We start from the raw sequence: 5,037 nt of genomic DNA, 5'->3' as shown, positions 1-5,037 counted from the left end.
ATATTCACTAGTTTGTTTTAATTTTTAGATTACACATATAAGTGATATCATATAGTATTTGTCCTTATCTGTCTGACTTATTTCACTTAGCATAATACCCTCCAAGTCCATCCATGTTGTTGCAAAGGGCAGAATTTAATTCTTTTTTATGGCTGAGTAATATTCCATTGTATATATACACCACATCTTCTTTACCCATTCATCTGGTGATTCTATATCTTGGCAATCGTAAATAATGCTGCTATGAACATTAGGGTGCATGTATTTTTTTTTTTTTGATACATAACCAGGAGTGGAATTGCTGGGTCATATGGTAGTTGTATTTTTAGTTTTTTGAGACACTTCCTTAGCATTTTGCACAGTGGCTGCACCAATTTACATTCTCACCCACAGGGTACGAGGGTTCCCTTTTTTTTTCTTAATACATGTTACATTTTATTTTATTTAATGTATTAATTGTTTTGGCTGCATTGGGTCTTAGTTGCGGCGCATGGGCTCTTCGTTGCAGCACGTGGGCTTTTCTGTAGTTGTGGTGCACGGGCTTAGTTGCTCCACGGCACGTGGGATCTTAGTTCCCCGACCAGGGATTGAACCCGTGTCCCCTGTTTTGGAAGGCGGGTTCTTAACCACTGGACCACCAGGGAAGTCCCCTTCTTTTATATTTTAATTAATTAATTAATTAATTTTTTATTTTTTGGCCACGCCAAGTGGCTTGTGGGATCCTAGTTCCCCAGGCCCTCAACAGTGACAGTGTGGAGTCCTAACCACTGGACTGCCAGGGAATTCCCTGAGGGTTCCCTTCTTTCTACATCCACCAACATTTGTTACTTGTGGTCTTTTTTTTTAATGGACCAGTTACTTAATTAGGTTTTTTTGGCAGTATGCGGGCCTCTCACTGTTGTGGCCTCTCCTGTTGCGGAGCACAGGTTCCAGACGCGCAGGCTCAGCAGCCATGGCTCACGGGCCCAGGCGCTCCGCGGCATGTGGGATCTTCCCGGACCGGGGCACGAACCCTCATCCCCTGCATCGGCAGGCGGACTTTCAACCACTGCGCCACCAGGGAAGCCCTAATTAGGTTCTTTATAAGATGTTTAGAACACTATGTTGTGAGGATAAATTCCATTTGTGAGAGCAAACACAGAGCAGAGGTACCCCTGGAGCTGAGGAACAGCTTTGATTCTTTGCAGAATTTGTGAGTCCACACAAATTTCTGATTTCTGATCAGAAATTTCAGAATCAGAATCAGAAATTTCTGATCAGAAAGGCTGATTTCTGATCAGCCTTGCACTGCTCCGTAATCTCGTATTTGTCTCTCTCTGTGCTGAAGACCTCTCCTTCCTGGTGCCTCTGGGCTTACACAGCTTCTTTTTGGCAGCAGTACACGTTTGCAGGATCTCAGTTCCCTGACCAGGGATCAAACCCATGCCCGCTGCAGTGGAGCAGAGTCCTAACCACTGGATAACCAGGGAAGTCCCCCTTCTTCTTCTACTTTTTTAAAAAAAATATTTATTTATTTAAGGCTGCACCAGGTTTTAGTTGAGACACTTGGGATCTTTAGTAGTGGCTTGCATGCGGGATCTAGTTCCCTGACCAGGGATCAAACCCGGGCCCCCTGCACTGGGAGTGTGGAGTTTTACCCAGTGGACAACAGGGAAGTCCCTTCCTTCTTCTTGAAGTAAGCATCAGTGGGATGTTCTGGGATTTTCACACCACCGGTATCAATTTTGGTGGAGGTGACAAACTTCTTGTGTGTTCTACACAGAGAAACTTGACTGAGGGACAGAGGCCCAGTCACAAGTAGCAAGCTCACCTTGCTTCAGGAAAATGAACCTTTTGCCTCTGGCGCTCAGTGAGGATGATCAGAATGGGCCCAGGACTGATGCTAGTGAATAGTTTTCTCATGTGCTTACTGAAGAGTTTTTTTGCCGTGACTCAACAGGTTTCCAGGCACATCTTCAGTAGGATAATACCCAGGCATTTTGCAAAGTTTAACCACTCCAGTACCACCATTCTTTTTTTTTTTTTTTTTTTTTGCGGTACACGGGCCTTTCACTGTTGTGGCCTCTCCCATTGCGGAGCACAGGCTCCGGACGCGCAGGCTCAGCGGCCATGGCTCACGGGCCCAGCTGTTCCGCGGCATGTGGGATCTTCCCAGACCGGGGCACGAACCCGTGTCCCCTGCATCGGCAGGCGGACTCTCAACCACTGTGCCACCAGGGAAGCCCTCATTGTGGTTTTAATTTGCACTTCTCTGATGATTGATGATGTTTAGTATCTTTTCATGTGCCTGTTGGCCATCTGTATGTCTTCCCTGGAAAAATGTCTATTTAGGTCTTCTGCCCATTTGTAAAATCAGGTTGTTTGTTTTTTGATGTTGAGTTGTATGAGCAGTTTACATATTTTGGATATTGACTCCTTATTGGTCATATCATTAGCAAATATTTTCTCCAGTTCAGCTGGTTGTCTTTCTGTTTTGTTGATAGTTTCCTTTGCTGTGCAAAAGCTTTGAAGTCTAACTAGGTCCCATTTGTTTATTTTTGCTTTTATTTCCTTTCCTTTAGAAGACAGATCCAAGAAAATATTGCTATGATTTATGTCAAATAGTGTTCTGCCTATGTTTTCCTCTAGGAGTTTCATGACCTCCAGTCTTACATTTAGGTCTTTAATCCATTTTGAGTTTTTTTTTGGCTGCGTCGGGTCTTAGTTGCAGCACGAGGGATCTTTGTTGGGGCACGCAGGATCTTTCATTGCGGTGTGCGGGCTTCTCTCTAGCTGTGTTGTGGGGGCTCTGTAGTTTGCAGCACGTGGGCTTAGTTGCCCCTCAGCATGTGGGATCTTAGTTCCCTGGCCAGGGATTGAACCCGTGTCCTCTGCATTGGAGGGCAGATTCTTTACCACTGGACCACCAGGGAAGTCTCAATTTTGGGTTTATTTTTGTATATGGTATGAGAAAATGTTCTAATTTCATTCTTTTTTTTTTAAAATAAATTTATTTATTTATTTTTGGCTGCCTTGGGTCTTCATTGCTGTGCGCGGGCTTTTCTCTAGTTGCGGCGAGCAGGAGCCACTCTTTGTTGTGGTGCGCAGGCTTTTCATTGCGGTGGCTTTTCTTGTTGTGGAGCACAGGCTCTAGGCGCACGGGCTCCGTAGTTGTGGCACGCAGGCTTAGCTGCTCCGTGGCATGTGGGATCTTCCTGGACCAGGGCTCAAACCCATGTCCCCTGCATTGGCAGGTGGATTCTCAACCACTGTGCCACCAGCAAAGCCCTAATTTCATTCTTTTACATGTAGCTGTCCAGTTTTCCCAGCACTACTTATTGAAGAGATTGTCCTTTCTCCATTGTATATTCTTGCCTTCTTTGTCATAAATTAATTGACCATAAGCATGTGGGTTTTTTTCTGGGCTCTCTATTCTGTTCCATTGATCTATGTGTCTGTTTTTATGCCAATACCATGCTGTTTTGATTATTGTAGCTTTGTAGTAGTTCACAACATTTTCTGATTCTGGTTTTGGGTGGTGATTTAGAAAGAGGGCCTCCCCAAATTCTCTGCCAAAGACTCATCTTCCCTAAGTTTAGTTCTTACCTTATTGGTCTCAGTAGGAAGCAGGGGAGAAAACTCAAAGCATTTGCCAGAAGAGGGTTTAATGAAGGAAATATTTACAGAGGTGTTGGCAGGAATGGTGAAGCACCCTGGGGCTCACAACAGTGGGATAGAGTCACTAGTCCCAGGGTCTGAAGGGGCAAGGGAGGGAGCCTTGTTAAGGAACCTGGCAGGAGTCGTGCCCTGGGGTTGCAGGCCACCCAACAGGAGCTGTGCCTTTCAGTGGAGGAACATAGTAACTGTCAAAATCACGGTATTATAAATATCCTGATCTCACTCTCCTTCCCTCTGATCTCCTGGCAATGCCTCCTACTGGCCAAACTTTACCTGAAACCATAAGGCGAGGGGGCCCAGGTGAGATTGTCAGTGGTAGTCAGCCCCAGGACACAGGTCAGGGCAGAGGAGCACAGAGAATGAAGGGTAGGCAAAGAGTAGCCAGCCCAGGGGCTTCTCCTTTCTTCGTGGACCCGGCTTTGTGGAGGGGCTGAGAGACAGAGTGGCTGTGCTTGTCTCTCCAAGCAGTCTGTGCCTGATGCCGGAATGCCCTTTCTCCTCTTCCAGGCCCAAGTTCCTTCGTCCGTGAGGTTGTCCCCAGTCCTGGAGTTAATCTCTCCCATCCTTGGCTTCCTTGGTTCTCAGTGCCTAGCCCATCACTCAGCTCAGCGATTTAGCATTATTCTCTGCAGGGGTTTGTCGCCCCAGGGGACAGTTCTAGCATCCTCTACACTGTGAGCTCTTTGCAGGCAGGGCCCTGGGCCAAAGAAGGCCATTGACTCTGACACAGGACCCAGCACAGGCCAAGTGCCCACGTTTGCCAAGTGAACGGAGTCCTGTAGCCTCACTCACCTCCCTCTGCCTTGGTGTACACAGCCTGGGCACATGTGTATGTCTTTCCCTGAGTACAAAGGGGTTCCTTGGTGGCGAGTGGCCCAGGCCAGGCACACAGCAGGCATCAAATGTTGCCTGAACTGGCCTAGGGAGGACCATCCTCCTTTCCTTCATTCAGTCAACAACTTTTTGAGATCCTACTATATGCCAGGCCCTGTGCTGGGCCCTGGGGACACAGAAGTGAACAAGACACACAAAGTCCCTGCCTTCATGGGGTTTCCGTTCTAGTGGGGGAAGCAGAAAAGGAAGGAATGGAAAATGTACAATATTATTAAAGATTGCAGTAAGTGCTGTACAGAAAGTAAACAAGATGATGAGACAAACAGTAAAAGGATGGATATTTATGTGGGAGAGGAGCACAACAGGGAAGGTCTTTCTGAGGAGATCACATGAAAGCTGAGACCTGAAGAAGAGAGGACATGAAGAGCTGGAAGGGTATTCTAGGGAGAGGGAAGAGCAAAAACAAAGGACCGGAGGTGCTTCTGGGACCCCGGGGGATTCAGTGTTTCAGCCTAAAGAAGGGCTTAGGGGGAGTTTAAGAGCGGT

General features: G+C 46.8%; 1 pseudogene; it reads right to left on the bottom strand.

Annotated features, from left to right (window-relative positions):
- Window positions 1-1,091: 1,091 nt before the first annotated feature.
- Window positions 1,092-5,037, bottom strand: part of LOC103079271 (60S ribosomal protein L6-like) — a 6,238-nt pseudogene continuing 2,292 nt past the window's right edge.

Source organism: Lipotes vexillifer, unplaced genomic scaffold (assembly GCF_000442215.2).
Source record: "Lipotes vexillifer unplaced genomic scaffold, Lipotes_vexillifer_v1.1 scaffold1261, whole genome shotgun sequence".
NCBI classification, from domain to species: Eukaryota; Metazoa; Chordata; class Mammalia; order Artiodactyla; family Lipotidae; genus Lipotes; species Lipotes vexillifer.
Note: the sequence above shows the minus strand (reverse complement) of the source record. Positions and strands in the feature narration are given on the sequence as shown.